This window comes from Mya arenaria, chromosome 9 (assembly GCF_026914265.1).
Source record: "Mya arenaria isolate MELC-2E11 chromosome 9, ASM2691426v1".
In the NCBI taxonomy this organism is placed as follows: Eukaryota; Metazoa; Mollusca; class Bivalvia; order Myida; family Myidae; genus Mya; species Mya arenaria.
The window spans coordinates 19,479,102-19,500,690 of record NC_069130.1 but is presented as its reverse complement, the minus strand read 5'-3'; positions in this window follow the sequence as shown (position 1 = coordinate 19,500,690).

Sequence of the window (21,589 nt, the reverse complement as noted above, 5' to 3'; positions counted from 1 at the left end):
TATTTTCTGTTCTAGAGCTAGATGTTTTGGCTGTTGGTACCGTTATGAATAAAACAGAGTTTTGACTAAAGCATAACAGGTCATCCTCACATTACACAAATATAAAACAGAAATATAGAACACACACGCACGCATGCACGTACGCACGCACACAAGAACAAGCACGCACGCACGCACGCACGCACACACACACACACACACACGCACGCACGCACGCACGCACGCACGCACGCACACACGCACACACTCGCACGCACGCACGAACGCACAAACGCACACACACAGACACACACACACACTTAAGCAATCAAAACTTAATATATTTACATTAGATCGCGTTTTAAATGATTTTTGCATCAACAACAGATTTTTTAGAAATTACTCAAATGGAAAGAAAATGAAAAACATCAAACACGTTTCACACAAATCAGCGTGAAGGATGGTTGATATGAAAGTTATTTAACACAGGAACCTTGAATATTACAGAAATAAATAAAATGAAATAAGAAAACAGAGGCATAATTGCCGTTTATGAAGGCACCTGATACATATAGATTGGAGGTACACCATTTGTGATAAAACAGCAACAGATAAACATGTAAAAATGGAATATAAGACTGATTGTATGTTGTTTGTTTAAATCATATACCTTGCAGTGCGTTTTTCAATTAATTAATTGAATTAGACTTCCAAACTCTTTCGTTCAGAAAACAATCAGAGTCAATTATTAATGAACAAAGAGATCAAGTCACTCTTGAACAAATGCAAACTTTCCATTAGTTTTTTAACTAAGCCAGCCATTAATTTGTGTCATTTTAACTTCTTTAAATATAGACAATGCAAGGGATTTGAGTAATAAACGCTTTAACCAAGCTGACTTAAAATAGACCGCCTGTGAAAATACCCATCACAAGACGGTAGGCGGAGTCGAAATAACAAGACCGACCAATCAACGATCCGAATCCGCTACAGGGATAAGCACCCTCTATTGAAAAATGCACTGGACGCGTGGCCTCTGTAAACACACACGGGGCTTAATGGTCTTATCCGATAAATCAATACTCAACCACATGCTACAAATGCATTTGCGTTTACGATTGGGGAGGAATTATAAGCAAGTCATAAGTATGATGTTTTTTCAATTGCTAAAGTGAATTTGATGTTATATTTTAGATACTTAGACATTTGGTATCTTTATAAATATAAACATAATTCAAAATAAAATACTTAATCGATATTAATGTCATTACTACACACGTTTTTGTTTTTGATTCTGAAAATTGATATGGTTTCCGTTAATGTAGGTCTTAAACATTTGACTTAAACATAAACTATTTCAATGAGGCATTCATTTAATGGCCGCTACAAATCAATTATGTGTTATTTAATATCATTGTAGAGTCCCAAGTCCTATCTCAAGCCTTCTTTAAGTGGCAATTGATCCCCGACCCGAAACTCTTCCATTTCAATTATCTTGTGTTCCCTATTTTTTTACATAACATTTATTCAGCATTAAATTGCATTCATAGGAAAAGAGTAAACAAACAAGCTTCACCCAAAGTTAGTAGAAATACGTACGAATAGATTACGTTGTACCGATATATTAAATATTTGATAATATAGTTTATTATTAATAGTTATTTTTGTGTTTGTATATAAATGACTTGTTCACCGTCATTTATATTGTATTATGTATAAAAGCAAGGACATTTTTATGTTTATGGTAATAAACCTACTTGACATACTTTTTACGTCTGTATTCGTGCCAATTAAAGACCAAAATTAAAGTGAAAGCATGTTTGCTCGAACTGTTCAACCATTTAAATCTGAAAAAAAATATGATACCAATCAAGCAAATCTAATCGATAAGCTACTCGGCTTAATGAAGAACAAGCAAACAAATCAAGGTGTGAAATTCATACCTGAACCAGCAAAAATGACTTTGAGAAAAGCAAACAAATCGAAATGTGAAATTCTTACTAAGGACAGCAAAATGACATCGAGCGTTGAGATATATCAAACATCAAGCTAGTCGATCGAATTTTATACGAACATATTGTAAATTCAAATACAGAATATCGAACCATGCGATACCGAGCCAAGGAGCTTCGACTGTCATCAAATATCAATGCTTTGTCATCATTGGCCGATCTGCCGACATGAAATCCTATCATTTTTATCATTTTGTCACTTCCGAAAGCATTTTCGTTTGGGTCTCATATTCATCCGCCTTTATAAGGCAAATTGAATTATTTTCATTATTCGTATTAATTATTATTATTATTATAACCATTATGATTTCTATCATTAAACTTTTTATCATTACTTTAAATATTTTTACCGTATTGAATTATTTACCGTATTTCTACCTGTACCTTTTGTGATTTTTTTCAGTAAATGAGTCATCTAAGCTATGAATGTTTGTATTATAAATATTGTCACACAGCGCGTGTGTTTTTCTTATAGCCATATCTCTGTAGAATTACTATATCATATCCTCTTAAGATGTTAAAAAATTCAGAATCGCAAGTTTTTCTACCAAGTCCATTTATATTCCACGATAGAATGCAATAACCAGTACTACTAAATTCTGAGCTATGTCTTAACAATAATCATTTTTTCCAAAAAAACAACGTTTGCAATTATCATTGGACTTTTTAAACTATGCGAATAATAAGATTAGTGATGCAAATCAAAAACTATGTTATGATGTACAATAATCTTTCATAAGCGTACACATAACGGTAAAGGCAATGTCAGAGAAGGATCATGCAATGCTAATACATGTTTAACGATAACATTCATTTTACAGTTTCATGCTTATTAACAGCCTTATTGAACGAATATTTTGCATTCAATGTATTATGAGTGCGTCGCCATGGTATTATTCTATGAAGCTCATTGGATATATCATAATATGTTGCCTTTATGTCTTAATTATACAGATTTTATTAGTTTGTGATATTTTATAGTCTGCAGACACAACGTCAAACAACACAACATTGATAACTTTGGACAAATCCGACCTTTGGGTAACATCGTTGCGACCTTAGGGAGACATTGAAAAATTTCACCAACCGGTCATTTATTCTTTCGACCAATAGTTATTGTTTAATAATACATTATTATTGCTTACGTTTTTTATGTGACATGTTATATTATCCCAGTTGTTGATTGATTATTATGTGTGAGTTTTGTATTCTTTTAGAACCAATGTTCCGATAAAGTGTCCACACGCGTTTTGATTCTGATGGAGAATTATTTTTTATTTTTTTAACTTTCTAGACATGACACCTTGTCACAATGGTGGTCCCGTATAGATGCGTGCTTGCGTAAGTTCATCAGTGCTTCGTGTGTCCGTTCGGCTTGTCAAGACTTAAGTTGAACATGCATGGAAGCTCACTATGACCAGGAGGCGTGTCTCACACAGTATCATAAACTATGTAACTCAAAGGTTAAGGTCAGTTGTTAATTGTCAGAGTACTGTTGAACGAATTAATCTGGAATAAAGCTTATCCGGGCAGTATCTTAACTATGCAATACTCTAGTATACACTTTTGTATACACTTTTTTAAAGACGGAACGTTCAAAATTGATGAATAAACGTGTCGTGTTTGCGTCCGTTTATACCGACAGAGCCTTGTCCAGGATGTATCTTGAGTACATCAATTTTCAAATAGAAACAAATGTTCGTTCCAGTAAAGAAAGTAAAGTTTTGCTACTCGCTTGTAGCATTTTGTGGCATATTTATCGCAACTTACTTCAAATGTAACAATCATCAGCCGTAAATGGAATACCTCTATCATATGTTCCAACTACCTTAAACACACATCGAAGGGAATAACAGGGCGTTAAAAAATAAACAACATTTAGGTTTAAACAAAAGGGCACACTGATGTGGCATATGCGATAGACAACTGCGACATCTAAAACATATTAAAAAAGAGCAAATATTGTGATATTAAGAACCCCTGAGGTAAATTTTGAAAAATATGCGACATATGATGTAGGTTTTACATAAACGGTAGGAAAAATATTCAAGGATGCTCCATCTCATAAATAATATACAGGCCATACATACAGTTCTCAATGGCAGACTTTATTCCCGAACATCAAAACCTTCTGTCACAGTATTCAAACAATGACATTATCAGTCACTGCGATCTTATTTATCTTATCTAATATTTGTTAGATTTTCGTCTTAAAGATTAATGATGGACCACGTGGGTCAAATGTCGTTTACTTTTATTTTACGTTTTTTGTCGACCTATATTTGAGAACAAAACATGATTAATCACAATCCACGGTAGCATTTGAATGCAGATCAAAAGCAACCTTTCCCTTTAAATATGTAAGCCACTATTTTGTCTCTGATATCAACCAATTTCAAATAAGAGTAGGAGTCGATCTCAATCTCATTCAAAAACAGATAATCGAATGTTTGGAAGACATAACTTTTCGTGAACGTTTCTGAAATAAGCAAAATGAGTATTTGAGGGAATGTAAACTGCTTACATTTGTTAACCAAATTACTGACATTCTAACATTCCTGTATAAAAGGTATTATGTTTTATCTTTCCCCATAAATACTTTTTAAACATCAAAACATGTCCAGTCCTACTTTTTACACCATGGCTCCAATTTTTCGAAAATGTTCCTATGCGGTGGCTAGTGGTAGGCATTTATTAACATAAGATGACTTGTCATGATACTGCTGATATCATCATTCTGGAGTGTTTTATGATCATATCAAGTTTCAAAATTATAGTCTCAACTTTGAAAATGAAAGTTTCTTGAAATATCGAAGATAATTATTTTGGTTGAACTAGAAATAGAAATCTCAACACATAAACATAATTTCGTTATATGACAAAACAAATAAAGATAAAAGTAGATTGATTAAGTAAAAGGACTTTAATACCTATCACGTAAATTAATGCTGAAATAAATTTTATTAGTTATCACAGATATTCAACTCCTAGTTTTTCAAAACTATTTTTTCGCTGGAATCATACATCATCATTATTGGAAAGCATATTTCAAAATGATCAGACTAAGTGCACAAACTCACTTATTTAATGGTGAATTCTTACAACAGAATGCCTGCTAAGACGGTTTATAGTAAATCCATGTGTCCGTATTTTGTCTTTATTTCTCTTCATTATTTTTTTTTTCATTTGGCAGTTTCTATAAAAAACAAATATTTATATAAGATAATGTGCAAAGCAATAGATTTTAGAATTTTGTAAAAATGTTAAAAACAATACATATGGCGTATGAAGAAAAGGATAGTTACGAACAGAATTTGACAAAAAAACCTATTCATGCAAGATATAGATATAACGCGTTTAGTCTGTATAAGATTCAAACAGCATAAATCTTGCTTTGGTAACGATACATACATAGTCTTTAGTAAATTTTCTCCATCTTTTTGTGTGGTCTCTTCTTGTGTTCTGGCTTTTGACGTTAAAGCTTTTCGATCACTTCTGATTGATCTCTTTCCAAAATCATACTCTATAATGCCATTTTCTATCTTTTTCATGTAAACACAACTTACTAAGTCAGTGCAGGTATTTATTATGAAAAAGTAACAGAAAATACATGCCATTATGATTTAATAAGTGAAAGTCTGTACTAAAAAAAACGTCTTAAGACGGATGGAGGATATATGCGCCCGGTTTCGTTACACTCGTCAGTATTATATGTTTATCATATATTGTATTTGTCAATGCAATAGCTTTGATCAGCAAGTGAACACTATCTTAAATGTATTTACAATAAAAAGGTTAATACATAGATACATTAACTTGCATAGAAACATGGCATCAACACTACAAAAAGACAGTTAGGTATGTCACATAAATTAATATACAGAAAATGTTTTTGAGCCATACTTGACACTCACTACACTCCCTGCGTTGGGAGTGTTTCTGCATGTTGCCTGAAAATACATCAAGGCAAACTCTGCATTAAAGTAACGTAATAATACTGCCTTGTAACACACAGAACTTTTATTCATTTATTTCATTATATTATTGACGACATATTATTTCAATATAAGATATTAAAACACACACCTTCCCCTCCATTGTTTTGTTATTGCTCCGCGACGTAGTTAAATGAACGTTTTATGTGACTTCGCAAAAGAGCCCTGGAATCAACCAATTCTTTGAATGTTTGTGTAATGTTCTGTTCTAGGGCAAGACTTTTTGACTGGTTGTTGGTACAGTCATGTTTTTTGTTGTTGGTGTTTTTTTTTTTATAGTCAGCATTGCAGTGCTCTCTGACAACGTGTTAAGAAGAGGTAGTGCATTTTCAATTAATCATATGAATTTGACTTCTCAAAATGTATTCAATCAGAAACGATCAGAATTAATAATGAACTAACAAAGACATTAAAATACTGCCAGACATGACATAGTATCATTATATGTCTTCAAATTACAAACCATGCGAAGCATTTGAGTAACAAATGATTAAAATCAGCTGAGCTGTGAAAATGCCGATCACCAGACGGAAGGCGGTGTCGAGATAACAGAACTGCCTAATCAACAATCGTATCCGATACAGCGGTATGCATATTCTGCTGAAGAAATCAGTAAAATGGTCGACTGGACACGTGCCCTGTGTAAACATCCTGGAGATGGGGGTATAAATCAATACACAATTCCATTAAAATGCACTAGACTAAGTGATAAGTATGAAAGTGTTTTCTGCAAGAACATTTAGTATGCTTTATTACATTCCAAATTTATTTTTCCATTTTCTAATAAAAGTTCATTTGGTGTTATATTTGGTTATTTTAAAAACGACATGCACTTTGCTTCTTTTAAATATAGAAGTATTTTGAAATATAACTTAAAAGGTAATTTTATTTTTGCTTTTTCTTGTGAAAAAATATTATGGTTTACCTCATTGTTTTGTCTTATACATTTTACTCAAAGATGACACATTACGATGAGAAAAATCTCAGTGTATGAAGGCTTCAAATATATTATAATCTATTTGCATTCAAATGTTCCAAGCTAAATTTAACACATTATGAACACATGAAACATTATAGGCTCTATAAAATGCTCCTTAGATACAAAATGTCGTCTGAATAACAATGTTAACACAATCTAAAACAAAGTTGGGAACCAAATTTAGCCGAGCTTATTCAAAAGAGATCGCTGTTTATACGGACGTCAAAATCACACCAGGCATACTGGAGGATATCATATAATATAACGTCGTTTCCTCTATATTTCATAATAATAATAATAATAATAATAATAATAATAATAACCATTTTCAAGTTAGTTAGTTTCAAGTTAGTTCTTGAGGCATTACCTGTCGTTCATATTTGTACAAATCCGATAGTTTACCACTGGTAAACGTTTAACCAATACTTCGAGGAAGCCTGGAAACGGTGCCTTTGATGGTCAACACAATCTAGAAGTATTAACACCAACACATATCCACACACTGGCGTATGATAGAAAAAATCTGCGGTCCTTAACACTTATAGTCATTTTGAGTAACCTTCTCAATACTCCCTCATTGGCTTGAGTCAGGATTGAGAACTATATGTCCCCTACTTGCCTGTATCCCAATGAATTATAGAGGGATTAGCTTATTATCCGCATCAGTAAGCTGTACACTGCGTTTTTGAACAAACAACTATCAAAATACCTCGAAAATGAAATATCCTTGCGGACGAGCAAAATGGATTCCGGATCAATACATCTTGTGAAGATCATGTTTACAAGCCTAATAGTGTTATATGGAACAACAAAAATGCATTTTCAACGTACGTCGACTTGCGACGCTGTTTTGGTAACATTCACAGGGACATGCTCTTATACAAACTACTACTTAACAAAATATATGAGAAGTTTTATATTTCAGTAAACTAAGAATGTTTACGCAAATTCTCTATCTTGTGTCCGGTTTAACACTTCGAAAACGGACTGGTTTTATTGTGTCACTGGTGTGAAACAAGGTTGCACATTGTCACTGACGCTTTTTGCATTTTTTGCCAATGTTCTCGTTAGGCCTTTTTTTAATTATATGTTTTACGAACGGCCAGAGTTGTGAAGTGTTGGAGGAGGAGGAAAAAAAATAAAAATTAAATTACATTTCTGGAATTTTTTTTTTTGGTCGGGAAAAAAACACACAGAAAAGCAAAAGCTATGATGTATTCTCTATGACTTTCTATTTTAATGTCAAGTCAATATGTAAGTGTGCACATTTGTTTTTGCTTTATCTGACAAGTTCACTTCACATTTTCATTAATCACTCTTTATACTTTGTAAATGCAGGTTATAATAGACAAGTGACATAATAATAATCAATTATTTTCGGTAAATCTATTTGCCATTTTGAGTTTAAGGAATCGGCTATCACTTCACTGTGTTGTCTTGGCTGCAAATTGTCTGATACCAATTCACCAACCATGTCATTGTTACAGTTAGCAAAAGCGCTTTTTTGTTTCCTTCTATACAGGGAATATTTATCCGCCAGGAACTAGCGATCCAGGAACTTGTAAATCAACTGATTATAGCTGTCTGATAAAACAAAAGCTGTCTATCCAACAGTGATTCAAATAATACTAGTTGTCCATCACACATTCTGTCCAACAAGCAGTCCAAACAACACTGGTGGTCCAACCAACACTTCAGGTCCATCCATTTATAGTAACTGTAGTTCAACCAACACGTATGGTCCATCCAATATAGCGGTCCAGTAAGCAATAGATGCCCAACCAACAATAGAGTTTCAACAGGCACTAGCTTACATCATGTTGCTACCAATCTAGCAGCCCAACCGATTGTAGTGATGTTCTACATTGAAAGTGATGGTCTCAGTAGATAACATCAGCATATTTGAATCATATCTGTAAAGAAAAGAATGGAACATTAAAAGTATATTTTTTATAAAAAAAATATGTTACTTTCAGACTTATTTATGTAAAAATTTTATTACATAGTATTATAACACACAGAGCAGTATAAATAACATAATTTATATTGATGATGATTTATATATGTTCATTCATAAGACTATTTAATAGTTATACTGTACCTGGTAATATACATACAGATTCCTCATTATAGATTATCATAATTACATGTCAGATAGTAAAACAGCTTAATGCATTATTTGTGTTAATTTTCAAAACAAAGGTTTTAGAATAGATGATATTTTTTATTAATAGTACTCCAATAAGAATAGTAACCGCAGTCTTTTCTGAACCATCTCATCTACCCCACCCACCAGAACTAAACTGTCCAGGTAAACAGTCAAGCGATTTATAGCTCATGACATTCAAATTATATCACAATAATGTAATATAAACTCATTTAAATGACAAATCTAATAAAAATAAATAAATAATAACAAACCTGGAACGATAATTAGTCCATATTTATCGCTGTTATAACCCGGAAGTCACTCTGCCGCAAAGGATTATCCGGGTGAGCTAAAACCCGGTACCAGGTATCGATATCGAGAAAAGCCGTTATCACAGTTTATGATACCGGATTATGTTGATACTGTGTTATTTAAAGTATGCATTGGTTGTCAAAAAGCAATTAATAACGGACCGTGGATACTTGAATTTATCATCTGATATTAACCCTGATATTAACATAATTCGGTATCAGAAAGTGATACCGGATACCGGGGGATACCAGGTACCGGATACCAGGTTTTTAGCACCAGCCTGCAAATCAGATGAATGTTTTTCATTGGCTTAAACGTTTTTAGAGATGTTTACACCAATGTTTTTACAACTATTGCGATGTCCTCTGCTTTTAATGATTTGCCGCGATAAAGTTTCATCGGCGGAAATAAAAAAAAACGAAATCACAATTTTATTTTTATTTCAAAAATGAGTTTTTTTGAGCGGCGGTGTTCGTAAAACATAGAATCAAATAAAAAAGGCCTTAAGGAAATCAACTTCCGAAGATGTGGCATCGCTATCGGGGACAGTCAAATTTGTATCCTCATGTAAGCTGACGATATAGTGTTAATGACACCGAAGTAAAGTAGCAAAACATGCTTGAAGCCCTAAACAGTTACTATACACGTTGGCGTGTCGTTGTCAATACGTCTAAGTCGAAATACATGAACTTCTGGAAAGGCCGCACACAGCGAATTCAACACTCATTTCGAATTGGCGAAAGTGAACTTGAATTTGTTAACAAATATAAATACCTCGGAGTAATTTTCCATGACAAAGGCGATTTTATTTTCACATGCAATGGCACAAAGGGCATACACTAAAAAACATTGGTTTCAGGCCATACGAGAATTAAGTTGTATAATTCTTGTGTTGTACCTGTATATTACTTGACCTCAGTATGGAGATTCAAGCAGTTCCAATCCTCACACAATGTCCAAATCCGTTGATAAGATATTCCCTTGGCGTACATAGATTCGCCCCTGTTTCCGCGCTTACTGGCAACACTGGCTTATATCCTAACCCGTAATAGACGTTGGATTAACATGCTGCGCCTCTGGAATAGGCTCGTGCTCATGAACCTAAACGGACTGTGCACCCAGGTGTTTTAAATGGACTATAACAGGTGAACTTGTAATTGGTAAAGCGAGTTTCAGAAGATCGTGACACACATAGGGCATATAGACAGTTTCAATAACAAACCACTATATAAACATTTTGTCAAGAGGGGTCTAATCTATGTCGAAATTAAGAACGTATACGGTATTACAGCGATACTTTAAATACGAAAGCTATTTGGACTTAGGCCTGACCAAAAATGAACGTTCTTTGCTGGCCCAAACACGTACTGGTATATTACCTTTAAGAATAGAAACTGGGCGGTATCTATCTAGGTGAACCTTTGGATGCAAGATTTTGTAGACTATGCGAAGCCCAAGAGGTTAAAAATGAGTGTCATTCTGTATTAAAGTGCTCATTGCATACTAATACAATAATTTCATGCATCGGTCCTGTGCTTTCTGAAGATCATTTCATTTATCTTACTGACATCGAAAAATTAGCGTTTTTAGTGAATTAAAAAAATGAGGTAGTTATTGAAATAATGTGAAAGCTTATGCTCTAAGAAAAAGTACACTGTATGCATAGCATTTATACTTGTATTACTATGTCTTGTGTCATTTAATTTTGTATCAAACATGTATATGTTTCAACATTGTATAACCGACCAAGTATCCTCATTTATTGAAGGAAGTTAGATTAACACATTAACTGTTCGGTATTCTGGAAATCATTATGAGTACTTTTAATTTTTAATAGTACACACTATTTGCTAAAGAGAAACAGGACCGCGACTTACATACTTATATAAGTTAATATATGTACCAATGCTTGAGAATTGTTAACATTATGGTGACTTATTGTTTTGTGAATATCATTTGTGTTGTGCACATGTCAATGTCAAACTTACTTACTTACTTTCTGACTTATAGTATTACTATACCCGAGTATTATTTAATCCGCTCCCCCCCCACAGAGTCCACATACTTGCATAATAGCTTGGCTTGTATCAGATTGTAGCCCTAAATGTCCCCTTTGTACCAGAACCTGGTCTTGGTGCGTCACATCACCTTCATTTAGTAGTTTTAATCTTAAACTTTGCATATAAAGACCTTTTTCGTTTAATTATGTAAAACATGAACTTACACCGTTACCCGTATCGCTATTTCTGAAAAATGACATGGGCGTAAACAAATTAAGCAGAGATATCTAATATTTTAAATGTTATTTAGCATTTCACCATTTAACAGTCTAAGTGCATTTCTTTTCTGATTAGCTGCTACGGTGATATTACTTCCTAATACCGTGGTTATACTTTGTATTTCGGCTTATCCATTCTAGTTATTGGCTTCTGGCTGCGGTTATTATCTTTTACATGTTTAGCAGTTATCTTCACTTGATTAAAATAGAGCCTATTTAAGGTTGATGTCGTTCACACATGGAGGGTACCTCAGATACTTTGATTAACTAGTTGACTGCATTTTTAAAACATTCTTCAGATACTCACTTTCATGCGATTCTAAGTAATTATAAAACTTAAATGGAAATATGATTTTGGAACAAGCAACGAAACACTCAAGTTGATTTAAAGAAGATATTAGTAATAATTGATTCTTATGTGTTGTCGACTTAGTTTATTGCAGATACGTAATGTACGTGCATCATGAATTTAGTTTGAATTACTGCTTTAGTTCTCTTGAGGATTTCGAAGAAACTTGTTACATGTGGCGCTTGTATATATATATCCTTTAACCATTCATCTTTAAATGCCAGGCCAGACCAGGCTTGGCTGATGCAAGAAGTTGCGACTAGTTCAGTGAAATTTAATGCGTTATTGTTAAAGATTTTACCCAAAGCATTATTATACAGACATTTTCTTATTTAAGGAAAAACACTTTGTTATTATAGACAAAAATAACCCCTTTAATATAGCATATGATAATAATATTGTCAATTTGGTTTATTTAAAAATGCCATCAATAATACTATAACAGTAAATCAAAATTAATACAATATAAGTATCGTGATATTTGCAATTACTCTCGAAGCAGGAAACTAACTGCTAAATGTGTCTACCTATCTGTACCAGCATCTTAAAGATTGAAAGAATACGACCAAGTGTATGTTTATACAGTAGATATCAATAGCAGATATTTGTTTATCTGCCTTTGAGAACGTGTTAAACCTCTTGAGAACGAACTATTCTTAATCGGCTTAAACCAACCTTATCTCTCAACTCGAGTGATGATTCTATGCGATAGAAATTTCATTATAAAACCACTGATGAATGAGAATGAATACATACCCAATGTATAATTGCATGATCAAAACAAATCCTATAATCCGAATGCAGACAGTTTATTTCCCTATCCGGATGGAAATATCATAGCATTTAAATAAGTTATTAACGAAATTCTTAAACATCAATTATTAAAATATATAATTTTAGAAATAAGTCTTTAAAACATTTAATTTAGTATTTGAACGACATACATCAAATTGTTAAAGCTTGCGATGCATATCCACGAAATATTTAAACTATGTTTTACTTTGACGTTTAATAAACGGACTCGTTACGCATTTTTATGTCTCATGTACACGTTTACAAAAAGTCTGTAATCGTGTTAGCTCACTTTTAATCTTGAAGACAAGATATCGCTCATTTTGGGCAAACAAAACGATACAAGAAACACATACGTGGCTTCTGCAGTTTGGATTTTTTTGGAGGTAAACATACTAATTCTAAAAACTTGTAAGAAATAATTTATTTCAGTTGCAACAGAGCTGAAATAAGAATGAGTTTTTTGTTTGTAAATTCTGTTTTATACATATTAACGAGTTACGTATAGTTTACTACATAATATTATATGTTTTTTAATCGACAGATAAACTGTTTTAAATACGTTTTATGTGTGACTGTCTATTAATGAATATCCCCTTAATGTTTTACAAACATAATTTGTGTGCATAAATGATGATAATGATGGATCGATACAAAGTAGATTAATGCGTGTGCGTGTGTGCGTGTGCGTGCGTGCGTGTGCGAGTGCGTGAGCGTGTGATTTGCGCGTGCGTTCATTTTTCTAATAAATGATTGGTCTGTGTTACATTGATCAATGTGTAAATGCATTTGTACAGATGGCTTTATTGGGATGAGTGAGTGAGTGAGTGAGTGAGTGAGTGAGTGAGTGAGTGAGTGAGTGAGTGAGTGAGTGAGTGAGTGAGTGAGTGAGTGAGTGAGTGAGTGAGTGAGTGAGTGAGTGAGTGAGTGAGTGAGTGAGTGAGTGAGTGAGTGAGTGAGTGAGTGAGTGAGTGAGTGAGTGAGTGAGTGAGTGAGTGAGTGAGTGAGTGAGTGAGTGAGTGAGTGAGTGAATGAATGAATGAATGAATGAACGCATGAATGAACGAATGAACGAATGAATGAACGATGAATGAACGAACGAACGAACGAACGAATGAATGAATGAAGGCACGAACGAGCGAGCAGACGAATGGACGAACGGACGAACGAACGAACGAATGAACAAACAAACAAACAACAATCAAACAATCAAACAAATAATAATAATAATAATAATAATAATAATAATAATAATAATAATAATAATAGTAATAAAAATATACAATTAATTACTTATAAGCTGGACCCAAATATCTTTAATGATTGAGGCGATATAATAGATAATACTGACTTTGCGGTCAACATGAACTGTATATTTAAAAAAAAATAAGTTAATAGCTGTTTATCTACTTGATTACGCATGTCATAATATCACGTCACGACAACAGTATGACTGTGCCATTATTTATACAGTCGGATTATATTTTAGAACTTCGCTTGTTAAGATCATCCGTGCAACATCGATGTTATGTAACTAAGTTAGTTTAGAATTAAACTGATATTAAACGTATTGTCAACCAGGTACGACTGCTGTATATTGATTTGAAAAATACCTTAAATCACAGTACAAATTAATCAATCTTTATACATGAATATTGATTTAAAAAAGGAGAAAATTAAATAGTCTATTTTCATTTTATCACCTTATCTAAATGTGTTTTCGTACATAATTGTTTTTGTGTTTGTTTAGCAAAACCGGTCTTTAATGTTAAAACACAAAATGTTAAGTCGGAAACACTTAATAAAGAAAAGCACATGGACAGAAATAGCGAATTAATCTATTTCGGGTTGTAAAATTACACCTCGGAGTGAATAACAACTCAAGTGATGTAGGATTTTTTTTTAAATTATCAACTGCTACTACTACTACTACTACTACTACTACTACTACTACTACTACTACTACTACTACTACTACTACTACTACTACTACTACTACTAATAATAATAATAATAATAATAATGATATTAACAATTATTATATTAATACTACTTATAAGAATAATAATCCAACTGACTGTTCGCTATGAAATGCATATCAATTCCCTGACCGCACTCTGAATAATAAAAATGCTTAAAACCTCAAAGCTGCAATGTACGTGATGTTAGCGGCCTATCGGTCTTTCGGCCAAGCTGCTTGAAGCAAGCGGCCTGGCGACCTGGCAGCCTAGCGGCTTAAATTGCTTCCTAATTATTTTATTTGCGTTTTCTTCTAAAACATTGATAAAACATTGATAAATCTAATGTTCCTTTTCACAAATCAATATCCTTTAGCGAATACCAGCATCTTCCCTAGCTGGACTGGTTGATTGAATATTTTTATACTCGCTTCAGAGTGTTGAAGTTTTTAGAAAAAAAATATTGTTAAAGGGGAAAGCTCATATAAAAATGATTTCTGTTTATCTATGAATAAATATGCTTTGATTTATCATTGTTATTTCCCAAAACGGATGTTCAATTACATTGAATAGAGGACAAATCTATGCTGATAGGACCCTAATTCGTGCAATTTCGCGCCGCACGGCCGCTCGGCTGCTAACTTCACGAACTTATAGCTAGCTGCCTATTCTTGCATCAAGGGATGTATTGCAACAATCAGATTTGCTGGGCGTTCATAATCAGTACGAAACAAAACAATTATCTGATATGCGCAACCTTTTGAGAATTTGATTTTATAGAAGTCCAGTGCATGTACATCATGTAGCCCAGTATTTTCAGGTCACTTATATTTCCAAATAGCTGATTGTTTCTCCTTGTCATGTATATTTAACACTCAGACTCATTCGGTTTGTATTTACATCTAATCCTCCGAGGTCGGTTCAAGTGGCCTTGTGAATTTATATGAGATATATTTGGGTGCCATTTATAAAACTTATTCAGTCAAATCCACACATATGTCATTTCAAAGTGAAGAATATTACTGGTCATTAGATTTTTATGAATACAAGCCAATGTGCCTGGTCAGCTTTTTTTCTAGGTGCATAATTTTGACAATTTTGGTCTAAGACTGGACTCGGAAATAAAGGGCCGAATTCAGATTAACCAATCTCGCCCACACACAATGAGTTAATCCTCTGTAATAACGGCTCAGAAATGAGTAACACGTAAGTGTTTTGTGTGTGGGACATTTGTAAGTGCACGACTAGACCACCCATAATGTACATGACAAGCAGTAAAGATGAAATATTTAATAAATTTGGAACGACTATGGGGCATGATCGTTCCCTGACAATATTCGATAGACCGGGACAGTCCATTGGAGTACATGTACTTAAAAAACGTGACTTCTGTGAAGACATCAATTTTCAGAAGGATGCACCATTCACATATTTATTTTGTTTTATGATCTTGACCGCCTTGAAAACTTGATTGTTGTAATTCATCGATGACTGCAATAAAAAACAGCATTATGTACGTGAAAATAGCGGCTTAGTGGTGTGAAAATAGCGGCCTAGCGACGTTATAATCGGATCGGCTAATGATGACAGAAACAACAATAATAAAAATAATAATAATAATAATAATAATAATTATTATTATTATTTTTATTAATATTATTACTACTATTGTTTCTGTCATCATTATACGATCTTAGTTTCCCTACATTTCTTGATTTGCTTTCTGTCCGAGTTGTTATTTTTCTTAAGAAGTAGATGAATTCGCCTTTTATATCCATGTGCTTTTTTATAAAGTGCATTCAACTTCCATCTTTAATTTATTTTCAAACGCTAAGCCCACTTCATGCAGACTAAATTACATTACGATTATATACGAATATGTTCAAATCACGTGATACAATTGAAAACGGTTATATTTTAAAAACAACAGGAAACAGAAAACATGCATTTTAACGAATTTTAGAACTGTTATTTACAATCCAAAATGTTTATTTTTTATTAGCGAACGGTTTTAAAAGGTAAATTTCATTTTAAGAATAATAATTTTAATTGTCATTTGTTTGTCGCAATTACTGACAAAAGGTACTCAAATCACATATGTTTACATCGTATACTATAAACACCACAATGATAGTGAAGCAGATAATCCGATATGATCATTAAAACATAATGTATTTGTACCGTATTGGTGAGGCATGTGGATATGAACAGGCCCAAATTTCTTGAGACTTCTTAAGCTTAACAGGCTTAAGTAGCTTATTTTATTTAGCTTAAATACTGACTTAAATTGATTTTTTATAAATGAACAATGGTGTATTGTGATTATCATAGAGATAATTTCTATTTAAAGTATAAACTTTCTGAAAGAAGTTAATATAATGCAATAAATTGAAAACAAACAATAATGAGATAGCTTAATCCTGTTATAAGGGACTTAAAAAGTTTGGAGAAATCGGGGCCAGATCACTTGAGTGTCACTTCCCTTTTTCCAATCAATTGGTTACTTGAGTTTCTCTTACAGGAATGTGGTTGGAGTGTGAGTGAGAGTAGATGTCTTGAATTCGGGCAAAGAAGATTTGTAAAGTAAGACAAAGTATATTGAAAACCTTGTACCACACTGGGTCAGTCCGGACAGCAAAAACTTAATATGAACAAACTGTGTTGAGCACCATTACATAATGGTTAAGATCTTATTTCAAGGGTCTGTGCCTTGCTGTTTCAGAGGAAAAAAGTGTTGTTTTTTTTCACTTCAGACGTTATAAACGAAGGCCAAGGCATGCTTTGACCAGGGACAGCTTGGGCATGGTCACTTATGACAACAAAGCTAATATTTTATTATGTTGTTCAATTGGCATTGAAAAAAAAAACATTGAGGCTCCTCGGAAGAGTAAACATCGCGTCCCGCACTCAACCACCAATACTTGGGCCTGACATTTTGGGACAGGCCCTGATCCTAGTTAAGACCACACACACACGTACAACAGCATGCCAATAAGAATAAATTAGTGTTCGGTTTACAGCCATAGTCAGGAGCGTAGCTCTTCCTCTATTCGTGAATGTGTTTGCCTCCACTTCTAAAAATTGTTTACCATGGTGCAATCAGGTGCATTCTGGTAGTTCGTATGTTCTTAATAAGGCTGTAGGCAGCTAGGCCTGCATACTTTTATAACCGTATTCCTGAAATCGCATCGGCAATTCGACATAACATTTTTAACTTTTGGCGAATTAATGCGGTTGATAACGGTCGTATCAACCCCAGCGCGGTTAGAACTGCGGTGGTCACCGGCCTAATTTACATTTACATTCGCATCGAAAATACCTCGAGGGCAAAAGCTACTGCTTATTAATAAGCTTGCTATAAAAACGCTGTAATGAGTTCTCAATCTATGTTATGCGGTTAATATAGTTCGAATAAACTGCATTTTACGTAATATAACGCGATTGAAATTGTAAAATAAGCAATTATTTAATTATCTGCGAGTTACAGAACGTAATATAAAAAGCAGAATCCTATATACCTGTGTTTCGATTTTGCTTCGGCCGATGAATGATAATATCTGCATGTACAGTGTCGTTTAGAATAGAATGTGGGTCATCGTTTTCGGACAGGGATACTCCCTCTGCGAAGTTGTCAAAACCCGGAAAAATATGAATCATATCATGGTGCAATTAAATGCTAATTATGCGTTAAATATAAATTCATAATGTTTTAAATGAATCATTCATTTTTCCTACAAGCATTTTGTTTGGGGGGGGGGGGGGATTTAGTTATTTCATGAGTATATTTTCTATGTTTTAAATGTCTTGACAATTTTTATTGAGATTCTTATTTTATCCTTGTGTTTATAAAATGTGTGTCGCATTAAACCATAATCTTGTGTAAGCACTTACTAACAACCTTTTAACCCTAAATAAATGCATATTATACATTTTTACCACTCAAATTAAATGGCGTAAAACGTTAAAAGGCTATCGACCTGCTACAATTTGTATCATAGTCATGTAATGCCAAACGGAAAGTATGTGAATATTTCTCAGTTTGTCTCAGTAATTTCAGTCCAATATTTTGAGCATGATCAATATTTATTTTTTTTTAAACTGATATAAATGTGTTCATATAAATATGTTCATTTTTTCCACCAAAAATATACGTAGAGCGCATAATTAAGATACAAGTATGTACATCAAACATATATATATAAATAGTATGTGGGTTATTCGAGCCATAGGTATTTGGCGTTGTAGAAAGAAGGCTTTAACATAAACCTAATTAAAATGTCCAATGCATTTTGTTGGGATTCATTTAGTTGAGCTAACATACCCTGGTAGTAAATTAAGTCTGGTTTCAAGAGTAGAGTAGATTCTACTAAAATTTCCCTCATGCCTTATCCGTGGCAGTGCATTGTTCATGAAACCAAAGCTCCAGATAAGGGTTTAATATGATTTTGAGAATTACTCCCTACCTTATATGTAACGTTTGGCGTAGTCCACATTTCAAGTGACTTATACTGCATGATCTCATTAAGAATCAACTTTAAACTCTAAATGTGTTGGCGATGGAAATTATGAGCAAGCATATACTATCTTTAAAAAATGATGGTGTTTTTTCGAGAACGTTTAGTTTAATTGAAAAAATACCTTGTAGAATACATTTGCTGAGTGCAATGAGTGCAGTTGTAATTGTGGAAAGTTGCGTATTGATATAAGAATGCAAATGCAGGTATTAAGTTGATCATTTAATTGACTTACACAGCAGAGTATGTGTATAGCTATAATACGGGGACACAAATCGTTATTCATCTTTTTACTTGAATTATTTGGACTTTTAAAAAGGTACTAAATGGCTAAATAGTTAAGTACACGAGTCCTGCTTATTTAATACGACATATGGAAATTTCTTTGCTAGTAGTTTTTGCACAATGATGAGCTTGAAATAGCAGAACTGAAAGTCTCTGACGTTTTGCCGAACGAGTGTTAAAAGGACCATAGTGAAAACGTATGTTTACCATTACTTTGATTACTCTTTTAAAACTGGTTAAAGATATTATTTTAGCAAATGATGGTTTGATCAGTTTCGCAAAAAATTAAAACAAGTCTAAGAATTTGAGGACTGCTGTAGCTTATATTGCAAGGTCGTACACTGAGGAGCTGGCCGAAAGGATAAGTATTGAAAATGTATCTATTTACAAACTTTGACATTGGCTCTCCGATATGGGTGCCAGGTTTGTGCTTCGACATTTGAAAGTGACGACAATGCTAAAAAGGGCAATTATTATATTTTTTTTATAAAAATGAGTCATTTACCAGGCGGTTGAGCGGCATTGTTGTTTCGCACGAAACCCTGCTTCGAATCCTGGTCCGGAGTGGAACTATATCCAATCAAGGAAATATGATCTTCTGATAACTTAATATTGCCACCGTTTAGGGGCCATTTTGAGTTAAAAGTAAACGGTTTCTAACTTATCTGAATGTGAAAATATATCACTTTATCAGTATGACCAGAAGCACATACTTTCGAGTTACTCTCGTGTACAATGCACAAAATACCCTTGACCAACAGTCACACCCAATGCTTTCTTTTTATAGATTTTATCGACATTTCATGATGTTTGAAGTATTTGTCACATTTCAATTTTAACATTAATTAAGTCACTGTGTATTCCAAATAAATTTAAACACGGCTTGCATAAACATATATCGTCATATACTCGACATTAAAGTCATGAGATAACGCGTTGTATTGTCTACATTCAAAAAAAAATATTTCTAAGACACAACTTTTATGCTAATCTGGAAAATGTACACTCTTACTTACACTAATATAAAGGTGAACACATATCAATGAGTTTTTTACAGCGACTAAAAACTACATGATATGGGTAAAGGTTCTGGCATTAAAAGACAGCACGTTTAAGATGTAACCATATAAGCACAGTACAGCAAGATTGCTTATGATTGTTGGGATCACATTTTATTTGACCTGTTTTTAACAACAAAACTATTTTATGCAATTGCTCAGTTTAAGTTCCAACGGCAGGACATTCTCAGACGGGACACTAGTGCTGTTTATTCATCGCTCAGTTCAGGGTTCAAGCGGTTAACTGTTGGATGTTTACAAACATTAAATTTGAGTATACTTAAATTTGGACTTTCTTTGGACATTAAACAGTAGAGAACTATTTTGAGACATTTTATGTGTTACAAATTTAGTAGAAGAGTAACTGACAGGGAATCTCATTTAAAGATGCACTCTCACTCCCACATAAGAAGTACCACCGTTTACCGAAACTGAGAAAAATAATGGTTGTTATGAAGGATACCGAGTTAGATATGAAAGAAAGATGCGTAAAACACAGAATTTCCTTATTATGAGACAATAATTGATTACTGTCGGACCCACCAGTCATTCATGTTCAGTGCGTTCCAAGCTACTAAATACATGTTTACAATCCTATTATCAGCAATAAATAGTTTCCATAAATGCATAATAATGCAAGAATAAAAAGTTTATCACTGAAAAGGTATATTTGTCATACATATGTATGGGTTTACTTTTCATACGATTGTCACCATAATATGATTCAAAACTATTTACGTACATATATTTTTCAGTAATATACCATTTCGCAGTTCTTTTTACCGTTAATAGAAACACACATACAATTACATTAAAACAGTCAGCCATAATACTATTTTGTCCTAATTCAAAGCTATTGATGTACATATAATTTTTGCAGTTCTTTTCGCCGATAAATGAAACACATATATGATTACATGAAAACAGTC